General features: G+C 39.7%; 1 protein-coding gene across 2 annotated transcripts in view; it reads left to right on the top strand.

The window, feature by feature from the left end:
* Positions 1 to 23,018, top strand: part of SPATA5 (spermatogenesis associated 5) — a 211,679-nt gene that overhangs the window by 118,158 nt on the left and 70,503 nt on the right. The gene's annotated exons all lie outside the window — the stretch shown is intronic.

The raw sequence follows: 23,018 nt of genomic DNA, 5'->3' as shown, positions 1-23,018 counted from the left end.
CAAAAACCACAAACAAACAAAACAAAACCAACCACCAGGCATGTGTCTTCTGTCTGCGTGAGGAGCTGGAGGGTTTTAAGAGCTTGCTGACCACCCGTGGTGTTTGACTGGTGTCCCCTGGACTCTTTGCTCCCTTGTCCACCGACCTCGCCATAGCTGGAAAACTGCAGGATTGCTGCTTCCCTAAGAGTTCCCTTTTTTCTCCTAGCTTCTGAAATATCTCTGCTCCCTGTGGGGAAAAAAAAAAAAAAAATTAAGGCAGAGAACTCTCCTCCTCCTTTGCTCAACCAAAACATGGCTGTGCCAGCAAGGAGAACTTCCCTATTCTTAAGGAATGATGTTATCCATCTTTTCTTCCACTGCTGATCGGCTGTGCCAGGCCTGCCCACAGATCCTGGTTGTTTGCATGTAGCTAGTTTGATGGGAGGAGATCTCAGTGGCTATAGCAACTCTGTTCTCTCAGCAAAGAGTACATATCTCTTGGCACAGACATATGGCTGTTGATCCCCAAAACAATTGGGATTAGCGTGGGAGTCTCTGGGAGCGGGTAGCACATGCGGGAGGTGGTGATGTCTAATGGGCAAGGCACTGGTCTGTGGAATAGAAGTATAAAATGAAAAATTAAATTTGTCATAAAAACTGTTGAGATCTACAGATGAAAAACATTACATAAGCTAAGTTAAAATAATCGTTAAGCTCTGCGGTGGGTCTGGAGGTCACTCGCAGGCTGCTCATGTTGGTTTGTGTTAGCTTCAGACCGTGGAAGTGATGCTCTGCCCCAGTGGCAGGGGAGTTTAATTTTGGCAAGTGGGTTGTGAGCGCTGGATGCGGGCGTGCTCCAGCAGCACGTGCAAAAAGGCATCTCTCCTGCCTCAGCTATGTCCTCGACTGTGTCAGCAGAGGTAGGAGGCTGTGCAGAGGGGGCGTGCGTACTCGTATTAAATCAACGCTGGCCAATTCGGTGGCTTAACTAGCTGAGGATAAGTGAACTTAAGTGAGGAAAGGGATCGCCATCTGTTGAGAGAGGAAAAGCGCAGCCTGCTGTAGTGTCCCACAGCATGCTCTCTGTGGTCCTAAACGTGCTGGTAACTAAAGCAGGGTATGTCATACATGGCAGAAACGCTGCTAGCATCTACTTTACTGTGGGAGACTTAGTCGTGGGAAGAGTTGAGACACCTGCTGAGAAGGGGTAGAAATTTATGGTTTTTCTGCTGCTCCAGTTCCTTTTGATAGGAAGGTTTTGCTACAGAGTGACTCCAGGACTTGTGTCTGGGAGCTAAAGGATGGCAAGGATAAATTTCAAGTAAATTTAAATTCTTTTAATCTGATTTTTATTTTAATTTCCTTTTTTTTTCCTGGCAAAACAAGTTAGCGCGTTCTGATATCTTTATCTGCAGCGTTAACATGAACAGTGGTCATTGCCAGTCCCTGTAATTATTATTTTGTGATCCTTTGGGAGCCTGCTGTACCGAGGCATTCTCTTCCCGTTGCTTCGGCACCTGGGAATTCAGGCTCCAATGATATTTTCCAGCAGATGTGACTATCAGGGCTTGTTTATTTTTAGCTGGGGATTGTGCACCTTGATCTCGGTGGGAAGCTTCCTGTCCTCATTGTCTTTTACAGCCGGTTGTAAAGGCAAGTGGCTTATAATGACCTACCCTTACTTCCCCTGCTGGTTCCAAAAGACACAGGAATGTCATCATCACATGTTATAATTTACTCAGGGACTTTCCGATGAGGACCTCACAGGTTTAACCTTTCCAAATGCTGTGTTTATTCAAGAGGGTAATAGTGTTGGTAGCTTGAATGTTGAGGCTAGGAAGTTACCAGATTGTATCTGATAAGTTCATTGATTTTTGTCCACGGAACAGTTTTTATTTTTGGGTGAGTGAATGTATGTTTTTCAGTGAGATGCATATTTTGATCACCTAATTCCATTATAACAAAATTTCAGAGGAAAACCATTTTTATTTTTAATGTTACATATTAAAGTATGTGAAGTTCTAACTTAAATTGATTTTTAAATAATGGAGAAGGGGGGAAACATTCAGAAATGGTTTATATTCCTCCATCATAAATGGCAGAAGCTACTTTTTCTAAAAACATGTTTTAAAACATTCTAAAACTTTAAGCCTTGTTTGTGTGTGTGTGCATGTGTTTGTGTATGTGCGCTCCTGCACATAGGTGCCTGTGTATATTGTGTGTGTTTGTTTAGACTGGTGTGACATGACTGTATAAAAGCCTTGTGTATCAGGTTGTAATGGAATGTTTTTCTCTTTAATTTATAAATACCTTAAAAAATATATAATGCATAATATAGATGCAAACTGAGCTCTGCATTGTTGCTGAAAGTGATACACTTTCAATTTTTGTTAAAAAAGCATTCAGCAAGAAAGAGCTCTGATTTCAAAATCAGTACTTTCTTTTGCGTCTGTGAATGTTACTGTTGCGATGCTATTTTGTCTGTTTCCTGTTCTATGAAAAACAGTTTAAGAAGCAGATTTCCATCTATTATATTCTTCAGAACACAGACGTGATGATCCAACTGATGGTTGGGTTTAATATATGGGGGTTTTGGAATAAAGCCCAAACTTGCGAATCATTTCATCTTGCTCACATAACTTGTTTTGCCATTACAGGGAAAAGAATGTTTGTTTCCTAAATACTCCATGTGGTAGATAGCGGAAACTACATGCACACTACCTTTCCCCCAGGAAATTCTTTTCCACTAACGATATACAGATTACATTTTTGGCAACTATTTTGAATTTTGGAAGAGGGACATGATACAAGGTTCCCCTTTTAGTGTTCTTTTGTTAATATGAAAAAAGAAAACAGACATGTCTTTTTCTTTGCAAGGTAAGCACTTAACATGGGTGTGATGCTGCTGTTGATGCTTGCCATGTGATATTTATTATTGGGTAACATTGTGGGAAGAAATCACGCATCTAATTCCTCAGGATTATTGTGGAATGCTTTTTGAGGAACACATGAGACCAAGGTTCTACCATGAAGCGCTACTCCAGGTTATTCCAGAAGAGGCTTAAAGCTTTCTTAGCGTTTGCTTTGTGGGCAACAGATACGATGAGAAGAGCACTTTTTCTACTTGTTTTGGTACTTGTTTTGCCATTGCATTGCATTGTGTGCTGATAATCTTGTTAGTTGCGTTTTTGGGAAAAGGCTCAGAGACCTTCAATTCTCCTCGGTATCCTTAAAAGAAAACAAAATGTATTGTTTCAGACACCTGTCCCAGGAGTACCTTCAGTGAGTTGTTATGATTCCCGGTGTACATTTGATCTCTCAGAATATCCTGCAAAGTTTTGACACTTTCCTAATTGCTATTTCACAAACATCACCAAATCAGATCTCCCCAAAACATCTGCAATGTTTTTTGTTAGAGCAGAAGATTGTACAGAAGCTTCTCTTGTCCCAGAATAATTCTCAGTTCGTCCATCCTTTCCATCCCTGACTAGGAGACGTCATACCTAAACTGCATTCTGTTGTCAATGTGGATGTTGCAGAACTTTTGGTTATGTAAAAAAAAGTCAATCTTTTATACCATGGAAAAATTTGGTCAATATTTTCCAGTACTGTAAACTCTGAGAGAGATTTTTTTATTTTGCATTTGTTCCAAGAGTCAACTTTTTAATGGTTCAGTGAATTTTGAGGACATAAAAGATTATTTCAATTATGTATCCTACTTCTTGAATGCAATTTGGCTTAGCCACACATCAAGGATAGAATTCTATGTAACCAAGGGGTGATGTATCAATCCTGCTATTTTCCTGAATATTTACTTCCAACTGTGAGAAACTACATGAAATACATACTTGGGAACAAAATTCTTAAACTACAACTTTCACAGTAGCATCCTAAGCATGTAGTAATACTGCCTTATTTATCCTTAGCTACTACTCTTCTCACTGAATTCTGTACGTGCTTGCTTCTTTAGCTATAGAGTGCAAGCCAGGTTACCAAGCAGAGTAAGTCCTCTTATTCCCTTTTAGGTGTAGGGAAGCTGATGGGAGACTTGCCCAAGGCCTCGCTTTAGGACATTAGAAGAAAAAGGTATTTTTCATGAACACCGTTAATGGCTCAGAGTCCAGAAAGCTCCATGTGGGCTGTTGTGTTTCTCTTCTCATCAGCACAGGGACCGGTGGAAGGGACATATTGGGTGCGCTGTGTATTTTTTCCACCTGCCTTTTACACTATTAAAATTGGTCGACTCAAAACTCAACTGACCTGTATAAGAAGGATTCCTCTCAGATTGTCGTTCTTCTGTTTAAAATAGTATTGCTGGTGAATGAATATATGGAACTTCCCCCCCCCCCCCCCCCGGGATCTCTTGCAGTTAACATTTGTCAAAACAATGATAAAAAGCGAGTATAACAGAAAAATCTTGGTGTAAAAGCAACAAAATGGTCTCTGTGGACCTGGTAGGCTGGTACAGAGAACTCCCTGTTTTGTTCTTAAACCATTTGTGTGCAGTCCTGGTACCGATACTGAAAAAAACCCCTCCCAACATGTACCTACAAAGCTCTGTTGAATGGCACATCCTGACATGTGAAAGGAGAAGTGGTGAGGTTGAGCTACCTGAAGAATGGCTTGGCATTCCTGTGGCTGAGAGGAACTGCTTTTGAGGAAAGAAAGAAGATGGGGAGGAGCCTGGGCAGTGATGAGTGTGCGTGGGGGGGCCAGGGAGGTAGGCTGGAGCTAAAAAGACCACGTCCGTGTTTTTCCAGGTGTCTCTTTTGTAATCTTTCATTATTTTTTTTTTAGAAGAAAAGAGGCAGCAAATCCAGTCATTCAGAAAAATAAGTGACAACAAGAGAGGGAAACCAGACTTGCGCTGTGCTTTCATTAACTGTTTTACTGCAGTTACTGCAAGTGGTACCTCATTTTATAATGCTTTCTCAATTACAGTGTCTCCCACACGCTCATTGCCCCTCATTTTATTCCCTATTACTTTATTGCTTTGTTTAATCCTTTATAATGTGTCTAACCCACTGTTAGGGTTGCTTGCAAAGTTCAGGCTGCTGTTTAGATGTTTTTGCTTGAAATAAATTAAATGATTCCAAATTGTCTGTGTTTAGTGTGACCAAAAAAAAAAATCTTTTAAAAGCTTCAGATCGTGCCAGAAATGAGTGGCTTCTTCACTGATCAAACAGGACTTCCAGAATTGGCGCTTGCCTTCTACCTAAATGATTCAGGAGGCCCCCTCCATGCTTGAAACATATATAAATGATGAAAACAATTAAATGTGTACATATTTTACAAGATTTAACTTGACAAGCCTGAATAAACTGGCTTCTACCCTGCACCTTTGTTCTTGCCCTAGGTCTTTCTGTGTACTTGCGATAGACTTTCAACTCAGTCAAAAAAACTCTTCATAACCAGAAGACTTGGCATCAGAATTAAAACACAACTGTTTAAAGAATTGCTCATACCTTTCCCATTACTTTGGCAATATGACAATTACAGGTAGAAAAATTAAGCCACAAAATTCTTCAGAGCCCCTTTTGTTGCAGTTGTTCAGTGTACATATTTTCACAAAAGAATGTCCTGCAAAATGGCTTGCTGAAGAGAAGAAAGTTGAGTGTGTGGTTCATTAAAAATCTGTGTGTTTTTCAGGTTAAGTTTGCATCTTTACCTTGCATTTTTTCAAGGTGAGTTTCTGTTATAAATAGTAAATCTGTCTGGAAGTCCGCACTGGTATATCTTGCAGGCTAGGTGTAGTTGTTGGCGAGAACTCCCATTTTGTTATCTCGCCAAATTTATTTTCATTTTGATTTTATATGATCCCTGATTAACCAAAATATATTTATATATGGATGTTTAAGTTCAAAATACTACAGTCAGTGATTTCAGAAAGGCAAATACTATGCTGAGAATGTTTATTCAAACTTTCTCAATGAAAGCAAATGAGAATATTTTTACAGTGCCTGGCCTTGCAAAAGTGTCTTTTTTTTCTGGTTTTCTTGAGAGGTAAAATTTAGTTCCATGTTGCTGGCCTTTTGACTTTGGGGATTTCAGCATGTAGTTCCCATAGCTTTTTTTATTGTATTGCTCGTGAACCTGTTCAAGATGCTCTGATCATCAATGCAAATTAATACATTGATGCAACTTCCTGAAATGGTGAAAAAGAAGTGACTCTCAGTGATATATAAGTTGTTTACAATTGAGTTTACAGGTATTTCAGCTTTCTGGTAACAGCTTACTGGTAGACCATCAAGTTGACAATCACCTCCAAAATGTCTTACATTGAATTTATTACCAACTTTAGCTCCCAGCAGTAGTAATGATGAAAAGTCCTTTCTAATTGCAAGGTAGTGGCTAGATCACACGACAATAAACTAAGGACTTTGAAGCATCATGTTTCTATCCTGATTTGCGTCTTTCCTGTTTATGTTAAATTGTCAGCATAAAAGAAGTGATTTTGAATGGTACCTTTACCATCTAACCTTTCTTTCTCAACTGAAGGAATGTGCTTTATTAGGTTAGTGTGGCGGGTTAACGATACCTTCATTCACTTATGTAAAAATCAGCGTGTGGGTTAATGACACCCTCATTCACTTACGTAAAAATCAGCGTGTGCTTGGTGTGGAGCTCAGAGGAACGATTCCACTGCAGCTGAACTGATTCATGTTGTTGGATTGGCATGTAACGTATCAGTCCAGCAAAATTTCTTCCTTTCCCTCCCTGCCAACTTTTCCTGCTAAATAGAGTGATCTTAGTGGCCATAAAGCATAATTTCCACGTATATACAACTTTCTAAGTATCAGAACTATGTATCTATATGTATATATACATACACACACGTAAAAATCAAATAATGTAAAGGTGTAAGGAAGAAGCCCAATGGCGTTTGTTTTTATTTGTTAGTGATGCTGTAAGCTTCCCCAGAAGTTATGGTTGCCTTTCTGGTTGTAATGGTTTAAGAGCTTATTGAAAGAGAAAGGGACTCCACTGCCAGAATAAAGGTACATCTGGTATGAAGGACATTATTATTTAGTATGAAATGATAAACAACAATACCTTCTTTATAATTTGGTAGTGCATACTGAAATTTAGAAGTGGTATTTGTGGGTATGCGGTACAGCCAAGAAATACTTCATGCGCAAATATACTTACTCGGAATTTAAAATTGGCTAATGCATTGTTTTGTTTGTTTTCATGAAATATTGAATGGTGCGGGAATTAACATGCCTGGGGGCGTGTTGAAGGAGAAACCTTCACTGGAATTGCTGGTAGGGCAAGAATTGTTCCCTGTCCCCCAACCGCCCTCCATGTTCCCTTCTTTTAACTCAGGTGTTTTTGTAGCAAGAGGGTTTTTAAAACAGTATTTTTTTAAAAGATCGTAATTCAAAAATTGTCATGTGCCTCTTTGTCTTGTTAACCTGTAGTGCATGATCTGAGCTGCAAAACTGACAGAACCATCTTGGTAAAAGTGCATTAAAGGATTCCTTTCTGACTTTTTATACATGTATTGTGTTCTTTATTATTTGATGACAGACTAGGAGATACCCAATGATTTAAAGGACATAATAATTTGGAGGAAAACTTGTCTTTAAAAAGAAAAGTAGTTATGATTGTAAAGAAACCTGAGACATGAAGTTATATAAGTTGCAAATAGTATTGAGCTCAGTTTACAGCATATCTGTGTGTGATGCTTCTACCTCTCGTATGACTGTAAATTAGTATTACCTGTCAACAGGTTGTTATTCTCTCTATTTTGCCTATAACTATTTTGGAGGGAGCAGGGGGAAAGCTAGCTTTGGTCATGACCCAAAATCTGATGAAGACAGCGGAAAGATTTTCATTGACTTCTTTGTGCTTGAGGTCAGATCCTTGGAGTTTGAAAAAATCCAGGAAAGGAAAACAAAACCAGAGGTTTGAAAAAGAAGAGTTTTCTGTTACTTATTTGATTACTGTGTGAAATTATAGCTTAATTCAGACCAAGTGTTTTAATCCTGAGTAAAGAGAAATAATTTTGACATTTTTTCATAAAGAAAAGCTTTACTGAATAATCATAATACAAGAAATGTTGTATTTCGAAGACTTAAAATGCAATCTTACGCTGATGGCAATTGTGTATTTTAAAATAGGTATTCATTTAAAAGAAACTGAGCATGCATTAATACTTGAGGTTATGATTACGTGTTTGCTAGTGGTTTGTTGCTGCCCCCTGCTCTGTATGTACGTGTGCGTGTGCATTTGTATGCCTTCATGGTAATATGTAGTGAGGAATTCAGCTAAAAAAAGAGCCTAGCAAAAATAAACTTAATTTCCATTTCCCTGGTTGTGGTGCACACAAGTGGTTATGACAGGAGAGGGCTGGGGGGGATGTGGTGGTGGGAAGGCCTGGTCAGGAGAGCAGCAGCAGCAGTTTCCTGAGCTGGCACTGCAGCTGGTAAGGTACCCACCACGCTGCGTGTTGTGCACAACTGCTCTACCAATTTATCAGATTGTTTTAAAATCTCGGGAGCATAAGAGTAGCCAGACTAAGGATTCATTTAGTCCAATTTCCAGTCTCTAGCGGTTGCCAAAAAGTAGATGCCTAAGAAAGAGTACAAGAATTACTTAAATTCCCAATTTGCTCCTCCTTGCAGGTACAGAGCACCAGCATGTTTATCAGGAATATCATCTACACTGTTTTTTCTCTCTTGTGTATTAGAGTAATTGCCACAATATACACAACCAGATAGTATATTTACCAAGAGAACTGCAAAACAAAAAAAACCAATGGCAGTGGAGCTTTTCACTAAGACTTAAAAATGTCATTGGACTGCACTGATACAGTTTTAGAGTTTGCCCATAAAAATGCAAAGTCACAACTGCTAGTTATTGTTTTACAACTATGCCTGTTTTTTCATTATAAGCATTGTCTTTTGCAATTTTGTTTTCAAATATTGTTGGATCAGCTCTATTAATAAAGATGCCTTCAGGATATTTGCAGCCAGTTAGGTGGTGTTCTGGGTACCAATCCACAACTAAATAAGAAACTATTTGTTACTTTTTTGTATGCAACAGTAACAAGTTTTAACATTAAAGCATTACGGTATCTGATTGCCTACAGGAAAGGGATATAATATTCACTTAGCAGCCAATGAATGAATGATTAAAATCTTAAAAGCATTTAATAAGATTGAAACACAGAGCAGGGCTGTTCTCTGGTGTAGAGTTACAGAAGAGGTTCACTGGGTCAGAGAATGAGTATGGGAGATTGAAATTTTTTTTTTTTTTTTTTGGTTGAAAAAACAGTAGTGTTACTTTTGCTGTCAAGTCAAGACAGCTCTGAGGGGAAAACCATAGAAGAGTGGTGGTATGTTAAAAACAGCACAAAACAAAACAAAAGAATTGGTTCCACACCTGTAATACGTAAAAAAAAAAAAAAAAAAAAAAAGGGCAGTATTATACAAAGATGTGCATACGCTTTCTATCCTGAGCATTAGTTAAAAACTCTCCTACCAGCCTCACACACACACTCACACCCTTGTTACCCAGACACTCAGAAGACTTTGTAATCAAAAAGAAAGCCGAGTGGTCTGGAAGCTGGTGTCCCTTTGACAGGAAGGGTGCGTGGCAGCAGGGCAAGATTGTTCCCATCTGTCTCTTACTCCTTATGTCCTGGGTGTGAGACTGTAAATATTTCTCCCTCGTTAACGAAACTGTACCTGTGTAGTCCCAGGAAGATCATATTCTGTCCGTAACAATTAGGGTAATGTAAACAAAATCTGAATTTAAGGTAAGTACTCAGTTGAAAGTGCAATTCAAGGAGTTAGTTAAGCACATGGACAGACTTGTTGCCTGTGACAAGCCCTGTAGAGTGTGACAGCTGCATCGTGCTTGCTTGCTTGCTTGTTCTCTGTTCAATACAATGCATTTCCTAAGTGCTGCTGCACGTAGTGGAAAAAACTCTTGAAAGGATGAAGTAGCCTGCATTTTCACACTTCTTTCTTCTGGACTTAGCAACAGACTTTAGAAGGTGAAACCTAGTCAAATGAGCAGAGAGATTTAGTTGTAATAGTTGAATTTTGTAAATAACTGTTGAAGCATAGATGCTCCCAAATAGCTGATGAAAGAACACAGGCTTTGTAACAATAATAGTAAAGGATACAGCTAAGGAATACTGTTCTACAGTACATGGAAAAAAATATAAAGTAGCACACGTTCAGCATTTTTACAGGGCTCCTTTCCCCCTGCCCCTTTAAAATGAATTTGAAAATAATAAGCTGTTTATTAATGACAACTGAACACTTCAGTACATCAATATATTGAAAGCGTTCTGTGATATTTTGTGCATTTGAGTTTGGCGACAGTTATATCTCTCTTGAAGATGAGAGGTTATAATTGGTTCTGTAAGGACCTTAAGCTTGCCAAAGATTCCTGCTAACCAGTTTCTGGTGAGCAAGGAGAGAGCCCTTGTGAGCTGATGTGCCCGGCCTGCCTAGCCATAGTCTGTGCCAGCTGCTTTCTCGAGTCGCCAGAGTAAGGAGCAGACTGAGACACACTACAAATGAAACAGGGAGAAGAGGGGACTTCGAAAAGATGAGATTATCTCCATTTAATGCTCCGTAGCTTGAAGAAACTTTGTGTCAGTTATATGAAAGTCCAGCTCTAGGACTAGGGAGACACATCTCTGCATCTGAGAACTGCAATTATTTTCCTGGGATTATTCCTCTCTACCTTCATGCTAATGCTCAGAGGTAGAGAAATCAGGACTGTGCAGTTTGAAGTCAAAAGGTTCCCAGGAACACTGAAAAGCCTTTGAATACCATGGCCTTCATCTGAAAGTGGTAGTAAAATAAATTACACGGTAGGTTGGGTTTTTTCCTGAGGAACCTAAACTCTTTCATTTTTCCTCCATTTCAGTCTTTCTGCCCTATAAAATCTGCATTTTGAGTAGAGAAATTGAATTTGGGTGGAATAGGGTCTTCTGTTCATTAGTTTTTCTAAATGACTTGATCAAAACTGATAATTGCCCGCATAGGAGATTGCCCGCCTCACCAGCCAGAGGAGAGCGTGCATGTGCTGTAGTCCCGGTGGGTACATCAGCTAGGGCGTGCGAACAAACCACAAGCTTTTCAGTCCATTTCTCCTCTCCAGGTTCCATAACTAACGTTGATTTTCAACTTTAAGAAAATAGCTTACCGAGATAAGAATCTTAATCCTGTCGATAAAATAACAACCAAAAAAAAAAAAAAAAAAAAGGAAAGGCTGGGCTAACAGGTTTCTCTAACCCAGAAGTCTGTGAGGTATTAGAAATATGTTTTTCCTTCTCTCTGTTTGTCTCCCTGGCCCTCACTCACCGTAAGGAGAGCATCATTGCTCTCCCTTTCCCCATCAGCGTTCGTGGCAGCAGCCAGTCTGACTTGGAAAGGAGCTGAGGCTCTGGAGGTCTCTCTTCAGACCCAGAAATGTTCGTAATTCACTCCCTCATCCCGCTGTGTTTATTCAGGGCGCCGGGTGCCTGCTCCACCTGATGACATTGTCAGGAGGTAGCCGGAGGCTTTCGCACGGCGGTGCCTGTGGCTGGGCGCAGTTCGGTTTTGGTACGCACTCGATGCTATGTGTCCATCTGTCAGGAAGGGAAAACCTTCAAGACTTTTCTTGAAAGCACCGCACAACACAAATCGGAGGGAGGGCAGTGGAAGGTGCCCAGCGGGTCCCCCGCAGAAGCTGAGGTCCTCGCCTGGACTGTGGCTGCAGCCTGCTGCTGGAGGAGCTGTTGCCCCCGGAGCAGGGACGGCACCTCTCCGGCTCCCCTCGGGAGATGCGCTGCTGGTATTAGCACTGCATGAACCATGACGAGAGGGGGGTTGTGCGTCTCCAGTGAACTGAACTGGCTGGTGGTTAGCCAGGCAGCGCCGGCTCACGTGAAGGCCTGAGGTCTCTCTGTCCCTCCATCCCTTTTTCACGAGTTGTGAGCTGATTTTTTGGCAGCTTTGAGAGGCAGAGGCAGCTCTGTGATGAAAGGTGTCTCTGAAGTTCAGTGATATGGGCCCAAGACAGGCTCACCTGGAGTGATGTCTTGAAAGGTGACTTGTTTCACTGGAAAGTGTTCATATATATTACCTGTGCAAAATAATTGTATCGGCATAGGTTCCACCCTAGAGATGACTCTGATTTAGTACTGGATGCAGTGATGCGGTACCTCGTGCTTTAGGAGTCCTCGATATGAAATGAGGCATCATTATACTTCTGTTAGGTCCTAGTGTACTAGACTGTGCAGTTATTTCTACAAGGTCCTGTTGCTTCTTGGTAGATGGAAAAGCACAAGCACGGCTTGTAATGTTACACTCTCCATTATAAGCTAGCACTTATAAACAAAAGTTTTGCCTTTTACTCTCACTAAATTAATTGAGAATATTCTCAGTAATCTGGACTTCATTCTCAACAACTCTGTTTTAGAATAAAATTAATTAGTTTGTTTTACCAGTATTAATTGGCAAAGAATCTGATCAGAATCAGCAGATGAAGAAGGTATTTCTTCATCTGATCGCTCAGTCTAAGTGAAGAGGCTTTGTTGCTCTTCAAATGCCTTGCTCACAAAACATTCTGCATCTGTGCTCATCATGGAAGTGGTTATTTTTCTATTGCTCTTTTAGTATTTCTTGCTTAATTTGTTGGGTAATGCCTATCTGCACAGATCACCAAGTGAAAGGACATCAGATGGGATTATATTTCAAGGTCTGTTTCTCAACTTGTATGAATTTGCTGGTAGAAACTAATTGATTTTTCTACCTTCCATTACTCCGTCTATAAAATGGAAGTTCTGATATTTTTAGAAATACTTTTGCTTCCTGAAAATGTTGATGCTTATGCTTAGAGAACTGAAGTTGCTTGTTTTTAATTAGTGTGAAACACTAAGTGGCATACTTGCTTTGTTTTTATGTTTTTGCCGTAGGAAAAAGAGGCATAGCACAGGTATTAAAGGGCTGCAAAAATCTCAGAAATGCAGATTCTGGTTAGGCTTTTAATAGCTAGCATACAGGAGAGAACTACACATTAATTCATTTTGAAATATTATAGTTGGGCAGAAACTTTAATTTTTCATTATTTACCAAGTGGTAATGCCTTTGGACTTTATTTGAGGACTCGAGCCCATTTCTCAGAGGCAGAGCGCCAATAAGGTTTCTGACTGAAAGAACTGATAATCTCAGTACAAGACTTGAGGCAACAAATGACTACAGGCAGAAAGGTGAAAACAGCAGAGCAACAAAGACATCATGCACTGGCCTCAGCATGTTAATGGACCAAATTTTGTAAGGATTGTGGGGTTTAATGTGGGTGTGTGTATTTCATAGCTATGAAGAGTCTGAAGAAGTGCAGATAAGACATGCAGGATAAAGTTCATTGGCAAAAAACACTTCGAAGTCCAAGTGTTGGAGGCAATGTAGCATGTTTTAGATTTTGCTCTGTGTGTGTAGTGTGTGTGTTTGTTTTTAAGTACACCAAGCATCTAATGAGTCAGTGATGGAGGACATCAATATGGGCTAAGGTGAGGCAAGAGTCAGTGTTTTGATAATGAGTGAATCTATTTTAGAAATGTTTTGCAGAAAGAACCTGAAAACTTTAGATCTCACATAAGTGTGAAGAACTCAGGAAATGGCCCGAGTCAGAGGTGATCAGGTTATAATCTTGATTAACAGGGTAATTTTCTGGTTCACAATGAGTGGGCAAAAGTGATGGAGGTAAACCAGCTGCTGTATCCATGTCATTCCTGAGCTGACAGTGGCTCTCTGCAAGGATTTTTTGAGATGTTGCTCAAGAAGTTTGAAGAAGACAGTGGAAAAAACTGCAACAGAGAAAATTTGAGTATTCAGTATGAAAATGGTAGTTGTATTTTTATGTTTATGGCTAAGCATGCTGAAAGACAGCTTGCGAGGGGAGAAGAGAAAAGAAACAAAGGCAGTGAGCAGCAAGATCCCTACAGGAGATCAAAATATAGGAAACTGGTGGAAGGGATGCCTGCAGCCAAGTTTTGGGAAGACAAACACGCATACCTATACTGATGTCAGGTGACATTATTGGAAGATGGGGAAAAGTAGTTCAAATATTGGTGAGCAACATGGTGTCAGATGATGTGTGTGAAAGAGACTGTGGTGGAAAATGTCAATTAGGGACAGTCTGGGATGAGAACTGGACACCACACAGAGATGGGAAGAGGCTTGGGACTGGGGCAGAGGGGGTGAAGAGTGTGATTTTTAGGGTCTTAGAAACTAAGTGTTTGTTTTCTGGAATGAGAGAGTCGGAGAATCCAAAAGGCTGAGGACAGGACGGATATGGATTTGAAGGACCCAAGCAGATGAGTTGGGTGAGTCCAGAGGGGCAAGCAGAGGAGTGAAAACAGAAGGAAGAGACTGGATGAGAAGAGGGAAACTGCAGCTGGGACAGAAATGCAAGAGAAAAGACTTGTAGGTACGAATGATGGTGGAAAATGGAAAGATGAAGGTATTACATTTTGATTTTTTTCTATGGGAAGAAATTTTCTAGATTATATGTGGGAAGGAATTGGGGGCAAGGAGGAGCACTGAATGAAAAGTTGGTAAAAGGGGCTTAGGATTTTGGAAATTGTTTTCACTGAAGTTGCAGAAACAGAGCTGACTTAGCAAGGAATGTGGAAAAATTAAAAGGGAGAATGAACTTGCAGTGGAGGACATCAGCCAGATCTTGAGATTTCCAGCAAAGATGATCCATAGCGCAAGAACAGAGGAAGTGGGTGTTGGTCTGGTTGGGAACACACAGGTTGCATGCCAGGTGTTTGGTTATCAGTTTGTCAGTGAATATAGATAGTGTTTCTTAATTCACTGTGTAAAAAAAAATTGTTGCTCTGAAAAAGCCTCAACCATGTTGTCCTCTTACAAAAAGTTATTCCTGTCCTAACATGCTGTAAGTTGGCAGGAGAAAGTGTGACTGTTCCTGCACTGTCTGGAATTTGGACAGTTTTTGGCTGTAACCTCTCAAATAAAGGTAACAATAACAAGAAGTCATTGCTTTTTTTTTCTTCTTTTTTTTTTTTTTTTAAACTATAAATTACAGACTTTGGTTTGTACTGTCAGGAATTTAGAGCTGGAAGCTAGTTTCTGCCACCTTGTTCCATTTATGCTTTGAATCTTATTTGATGAGTAATAGAAAGAACAGGCATTTGAAGCAAAGCAGAATCAAGTATCGGGAGAGAGATTTTTAGAATTCACAGCAAGACTGTACTGAGGCAAGAAGAAACGCAAATGAATGTACTTCGAGGAGCTGTGCTCAGAACCTCGCTGTTACATAAACCAACAAAATCAGGAAATTTATCTCTGGGGATGATATACTGTCTTAGCTTTCTGATTACTGGTTGGTGGGAACAGTAATACTTTTTATTCCCTCTCACACTTACAGTCTACTAGAATTTTAGAAGTCCATCTACTCATAGGCAGTGAAAGAAATAAAATGGTACTAGGTAGTATATATATCCATGAAAAATATTTGTGTGGAAATGCAGATACATTATTTATTGACTCTCAGTAACTATTTTGGATCTACTGGGACCATCAAATACTTGGTTATTGGTTTAAGTGAGAGAAAAATGAGGCTTACCAGGGGACAATGTAAAAATCTCTTAAATTTATTAAAATCTTTTGGACCATAATCAAACCTAGACCTCCTGCACAAATTGCTTCTGTTTCATGGAGAACTTCCTTTTCTAATGGAAACGGGATTTTTGAGAACCATGCTCAGGCATACTAGGTGACGTTCCACTGCTTTTTGAGTTTCAAACAGGTGTGCTTGAGCTTTCAAATATTCTTCTTGTGCTTCTTCTCTGCCCAGTTTATCCTTGCAGAAATCACAGAGCGTGTAAAAGCTTTTTCATCCTACTTCTCTTCAGCTAGTACCTTGGCAAAAAAAAAGATTCTCCATAGCTAGTTCGGGAGAGGGACCAGCGTTTACTTTTAACATAGGCTCTGCAGCCATGAGCAGCAGCATGACCTGCACTTGAGCTGAAGCTCAAGTTTGCAGAGACGTGTTGCTCAAGCTGCTTGGGCTTGCAGTGGAACTTGCATCCCCATCTCTGCTGGGATTTCTTTGGTCCAGTCTAGTGCCGAAGTCCAAATCACCTGTCTGAATCGGATGGGAGCTGGAGCTAGGGTGTGTAGAGCTAGCCTGAGATGCGTTTCAGGGAAAGATGTGTTTTCTGTGATAAAGGTATGTCTTTTTTCTGCGATACAGGTCAAAACTGGCCTGCAGTGTTTTGCTATTACCCAAGCTGCTCACCAACAGCTTGTTACTATGCCAGCCACTGCAGCTTGCTTTTCCACTTTGGTGCTTTATCATAGAGCTAGAGTTGCTTCTGATTGCTCTATGGCAGTGATATAGAAGTTTATAAGAACCTAGTAATTGCTTGAGGCCTAGGAGGATTAAAAAGCTGCACACATACAAGACTAGAAGCAAAAACCTGGATGTTAATTCTAATTTGAACACTGTCTTCCTAGGATGCTTCTGACAAACCACTAGAAGTCTGTGTTCCCCAATTTCCACACTTGTAAAACGGTGATGTGCCTTGTTTCGCAGAGATGTTACGAACATAAACTGTTGCTGTTTATGTATTTTGTATGCTGTTTACAGTATTTTGAAGATGTAGAGTTATAAATTATTAGTCTTATTGTCTGATACTGTTTTGCACCATCCCTCTACCAGCATTTTTATGCATAATGTCGGTCATTGTAGCTAAGTGCAGTAGGGTTAACAGAAATACCACAGAAAAGGAAACGATTTGTTTGATTCTTTCCTAGTCCTGACTGCAGCTTTCACATCTTTTAATTTTGTTTCACTTGTAGAGTAGCTTGCCTGACAGAAACTCAGCTGCAAAACGGCAGTTTGACACTAGGCTCCAACCTCAAGTCCTTGTCCGTGCTCGGACTTTAAGGCAGTGATCTGTGTAGGTGCTGGGTTTGGGGGTAGCATGAGAAAGCAGAGTACCAAGATGTCCTCAGGTAGTTTCTAGAGGCGCAAATATTGGGGGTTTTGCCTTTTTGCCTCCCTGCTCTTCCCCCAGAGGAAACATTTTCTGCTTATTTTCTTTCCCAGTAATGCTACATTTCTTTGTGTTTTGTGTGAAGTTACAAATGAAAGTGAAATATATGGTTTTTTTAATGTCAGGGGTCTGGCTTTCACACTCCCTCCCTTTCCAAGTTCAGGCCTGCACTCTGTCCGCTGCGTATCTGATTCATTTTAGTTACTCCAGGGATGTGTTTATATAACCTTTTAATACCAAAGACCTGGGTGACCCTGGCATAACACCATGAATCATATATGGGAAATGTAAAGTTAGCAAGAAGAAATGAAGTAAGCGTATTTATGGTCAGAAAAGTAATTGTACAAATCTCATCTTAGGCAGCAGATATACTTCCTGTGTATGTTTTGAGTTGTCTCTGCTGACTTTCCTGACAAAAATGAACCCACAGGGAACTTAATTGGCTCTCAAAACCCAAGCTGATTTTGCAGGCTGATAATTAATGTGTTTCTGTGAGCATATTTATATACATGTTGAAAATAGACCGTATCTAATTTAGATACTATTGAGAGACACAAGACAGGGACATCCCACGGTGTGATTTCATTTATATTTATTTATACAGATTTATAAAACTCATTAAGCATGCATTCTGTGCTCTGGACTCCTGACACATAAATCTACATGTGCATCACTAATTTATTATTATTTTATATAAAGGCCTGCTCAGCACATCTTAAATCAGAGCTGTGCACCACCTGACAGTAAAACCAACAAGTTTATAGCCACATAAATCGCTCTAGCCTCCATCCATCTCCTCTTTGGAGTTCAACTGCACTTTAAACACAAGATCATGTGTGGCACATACCTGGATTGCAAGCACTCAAGAATGAGTTATTCCCAAAACAATTTTTGAAAATTGCTTTTCCCGAAAGGACTCTTCTTTTTGTCTCTTCCTCCTTGCCCTCCAGCTGATGAAACTTTATTAGCAACTTGTGCTGTGCTGAAGGTGTCCCAGAAAATTGCCTGAGCTGTAGTTGTTTCTCTAGGTAATAAAGATATTTTATTTTGTATTATTAATTCAGTATGATATGACCTCACTGAAGGTGAAACTTTCAAAAGTACTTTGCTCAAACTTTTTCAGAGTGGAGGGCCTGTCTTGTCACTAGAAGTAAGAAAGAATGAGGTATTTGGGACTCACGCTCCTGAAGCACCTTGAAAAATTTTGGAATGTGATGTGAAATTTATATATACCTTCCCTAGCTGACTTATTTATACTCATGTTATGTGATTTATTCTAGCTAAGCAAACTGTGGTCATGATTCAAAGATCCCTGCTGGCTTTTTGGTGGAATGCTTTGGAGAAAACAGTATTTTCTGCTATTTTATATCCATTGGTTGTCGTATTTTTTCCCTGCCTTTGCCTCCCTCCAGGTGAGAAGTTCCTTTTCTTTGACAACGCTATGTAGAACATTTCCTGCATGTGACATCCAATAGTCAGTTGAATTTAAATGACTAACAAGTCATTATTTTAATATGTAAACAGGATTTTTAAAAAGTAGAAAACAAGTAGAGGCACTAACACCTATGGGGTCCTTAAAAAGATATTGGAGGGCTCGTTGATTTAGTAAACAAAGGGTCACAGAGCCAAATTCACGCATTCATGGGAAAAGCGGATGCAACGCCTGTGCATACATGGTTACTGATGGACATCTCTAAATTTCACCATTGGAATGCAGAGACAAAAACAACCTCTTAGGTCATGCAAGCCACCTCCCTGCTAATGCATGACTGTTCTCTGTGGTTGAAGCAAATTGGAGGATAGTGCTCTCCGTGCTTAATGCAGAAACTTCCCTAGCATCCAACAGTGTGGTACAGATTTAGTCTGGCTGGGGTTGGCACCTCTTCAGAGAGATGACATGCAACAGGTACACATAATTGCTCTAAGTCACACCTTGCTTGAAGCAAATTTCGGTTACCATGTACGTTGCAGCTTCGTGCTAGTGTCCTTTTATTTTGGAATGAAAAAGCTTTCATACTTGACCTTTCTAGAGAAATACAAACTCTTGTGTAAAACCTGTGAATTGTGAATCCAGGCAAACACCGAATTAGTGGGCTATGAATAACTCACCCTATATAGAAGAACAAAGTTATCATTATCATGTGCCCAGCTTTCTATTTTCCAGACTTTCCCTATACTTTTTAAGCTTTGCCAAAACTCAACCAATTATTTTTTAATTTTTCATATGTTTTGCCAAAGTATTATTTAAAAAATGGGGAGGGTGTGTACAAAAATAGAAGGTGCATATGGAAGGAAGGCTTTCTTGTAAAGTTTTTGTTTTGGGGAAAGAGGTTATATCATGTCGAAGAAATATTTGGAGACTCCAAATATATTTTCTCCTAATGACTTCTTTCTTCCAGTTAGACAGCTTGGAATGAAAACCCTACTTAAATCTCTTGTCCGTCCTCACATAGTGTGGATTCATTTTACCTGTGCCTGATACAATGCACATAGGCAAGATTACCAGTGTTCTATACAAACATCAATTAGGACTATCTTGTCTACACAGAGGAAGCTGCACAGCAAAGCAAAATGAGAGTGCTAGCGTATTGCAGAATATTCTTTCTTCTCTCATACTTTTAACTCTCAGGACTGTGGAGTTTCCCTGAGCAAACTGCTTTTACTTTTGCTTCTTTTTCCAAGATGAATATGCAAGTGCATAGAAGGATTTAGAAGCAATTGCACTTGATTTTGATTGGAGAACATTTTTTCCAAGCAGCTGATTAATGCACTGAAGTTATCAATAATTAACTGTTATTTTGATTAGGAGGGAAACAGACCCATTATGTAATTTGAAACAAGTGGTTCCATCTCTGGTTCAGATGCATTTGAAAGCCTTTTGCTTTTTGCATAGCCTGTTGCAGTCTCACCTTCTCTGAGGTTTGGGGTTTTTTTTTTATTTGTTTTATTTTGTGAGACAGAGATTTAAGCCAGGCAGGTGGAGAGAAAGGGTTTACAACTACCAAAACCTGCATGTTGAATTGCACACCCAGATCTTTAATTTCTATTACCCAATATAAAGGTAGACAACAGTATTATAGGCACTGAGAAATCAATCTAAAACATTTTAACAGGCTTAATAAATGGCTTGATTGGTTCTAGATTTCTAGGTACACCAAAAGCCATTAGGTTCCTTGGAAGACCACATTATAACCACAGAGGTAAAGACTGTGCAAGAGCATACCGTGCTTACTACATCTGCTAATCATTTATCACCCAAGAGGGTTCCTGCTTGTTCACACAGCTACCAGCAGCTCTACATTGAGAAGGTAGTTGGTAGATTTTACTGTTTGTCCTGCTCAGCCATTTTGCTGTTGCATCTGCTCCTTTCAGACAGCTTAAGTTACCTTTCCTGTGTGGCAGCCTCCTGTGTTCATATGTAGTACCTTCTACGCTTAACCAAGGTTTGAGTTTTTTAATTAGAACTCCCCCACGTCTTCCTGAGTCCTTTATTCTCAAATACATGCTCTGATGAGATCTTAGAGCACTATTAGATTTGCTGTTGCAGCTTGGAAAAGAGAGGAAAAGATTCTCAAAATGGCAATCTTAAGTCTTTCCTTAGGCCTTGGTTGACCAAAGTGCTTAAGCAAAGTGTTTAAGTCCTTTATTTTAAAGATGGTTATTCACTGGCTTTTAAACATGGAAAGACTTTACTGGATGACAGTTCAATCTCCTTAGTTATGAGCAGGCAGTAGCTTCCCTGAGCTCTGTCTGATCTTCCAGGCTGCCGATTTATTCTGGAAACCAGAATGGCAAGTGTGCATCTTGCCCGCTGCTGGGAATCCAAATATTTTGGGGAAAAGAGTGTGGATTTCTGTCTGACAAATAAAATGAGGACACACTTGTATGACTCAGAGATTAAACTGTTAAAATGAAAAACCTGAGTGCAAAGGTAAAGATGTAACAGTTGTTAATTGTATTTACAAAGTAGAACTTGTTCTCTGTCCTCTATAATCTGCATAATATTTAAACCAGAGCCAAATGGTTTGCCAAACTTTTGTGGCTTCCAGGCGCCTTAAGATGTTCCCTTGTACGCAGAGAGAGGTGATTACTGAAGTTCATCATAGGTACAAAAACAAGAGAAGCAATTGCTGTGTTTTGTCGGGTGACGTGAGGGGACATCATTGGTAATTGGCCAAAAGTACTTTATCTCACTCATTCCTTATGCCGCCGCTACTGCTACCGAAGGGGCTAAAAGCATCCAAATGGAGTTGCAGGTCAGGGAGTGAATACGTTTACTCGGCTGTACACCATTTTGTTAAAGGCTGCCTGTCATTGTGTTATGGTAAAGAGTAGGGGCACCCATAAACAAAGAAATGATGGAAACCTTTGAAAATCTGGCAGTTTCAGTAACTATTTCAGGAAATATCAAGCAATAGTATAAACACTGTTGTCAGTTATTCTGTAGAAGATATCTTTTAATTAATTTTTTATTTTGTATGTTCTTGATAATTCTGGATATCTGAGGATATTCAGAAAATAGCTATATCTCATTAGATTTCCGCAGTTGTTTTCCTGATTGTTTCCCTCTGACATCCTTATTTTTTTTTTAGTTTCAGAGAAGGAGAAAATCTTGCAGAAATTTTTCTGCACGCATTTCTTCTGCCATGGAGATGTATTTACATCTGTTTCTTTGTATAAATCTGGACTGCCTTAATTGTTTATTTTTCCACTTCATTTATGCACTTCATTTATGCACAATTTTATAGCCCGAAACCATTTTAAAAGATGGTTCTTTAAGAAATAGTTTCAAAATGTTTGATGTGTGTGAGACACTGACTTTATGCTACGAAGCGTAAAACGTTTTGTTGAGATTTCTACCTGGAACGATTTTGACAACGCAGTCATGCTGCTTCTCCTTCACGTGATATCCAGTCTTTCTCATTATCTCAGAGGCAACAGCACAGAAGGGGTCCTGCTTCTGCATTCCTACAGCTCTATGCCTGCTTTCTGGAGGTGACCGGGCTGGGAGTGGGCAGTAAAAAAGGATGGGATGCACTAAGGAGCTGGCCCTCGTTTCATTGATAGCATTTGCTTATATGAATGATGGGGGTAGTTCTCATTTTACTTTCCTCTGGACGAAGCACAGACTTTCAACTACCCCTAGAAGTCCGTAGGTTTTGTGTGATTACCTGAATTCCTTGAGGAGAATTTTATGTTCTCTGATGACCTATATGGGAATAAAATTCTTCATACTGTATTGCACTGTATTCGTATGCATTTATTCTCCTTTGGAAGTCAGTATGTTTTCATCTCATAATCGTCCCTCGTTATCTAGGCATTGCTGCAGGAGGAACCTCGTATTTCTGAGAAATATTTGAAGCCAATTGGCAACTAAGGCATACCAATGTAGTTAACAGAGAAAGGTCTGGCCTCACTTAGCCAAGAGTGTGTGAGCATACGTGTAACTGGAAACATTTGTTTTCCCTCTGTTTGTGAAATTGGGGAAGGCTTATTGCCAAGAGAGGAGCATCAAACAATGTTGTAATGTCTTTTGATGTTTCTTGCTTGGTCTTAAATCATGCTCTGATGTTAATTAGTTTGGTGAGGTGGGTTTTTTTTTTAATCATTTAATGATTCAAGTATATAAAATAATTTTCTTTGCCTACACCAAAATATTGCAGACTGGTGAGATGCTACTTGAGGTTAGAGAGGCTATGTGAAAGCCAGGGTCTTATACAAAAAGTCAGTTGGTAACAAACAGAACAAGTATTGCTACAAATTCTTTAGCAGCTTTAGGATCTATAGTACCAAATGTTGATAGGAGCCAAAAAGTGCTTTCAGTAGCTCCTAGAGAACCAGAAGCCACCCAAGGCAAAAGGTTAAGAAGTGGCACAGGGTTTGTAAAGCCCTAGCAGGTAATATCTGTGCTCGATAACTTGTTTTTATTCTGAACCTTTCCAGTATTTCTTTCTTGCCTCAAATTTTCTTCCATCCTCAGAGCATCCTTTGTTTTCATGGA

The sequence above is a fragment of the Gymnogyps californianus genome, chromosome 4 (genome assembly GCF_018139145.2).
Source record: "Gymnogyps californianus isolate 813 chromosome 4, ASM1813914v2, whole genome shotgun sequence".
Taxonomy (NCBI): domain Eukaryota; kingdom Metazoa; phylum Chordata; class Aves; order Accipitriformes; family Cathartidae; genus Gymnogyps; species Gymnogyps californianus.
The sequence above is the reverse complement of the archived record's forward strand: the minus strand, read 5'-3'. Positions and strand labels throughout refer to the sequence as shown.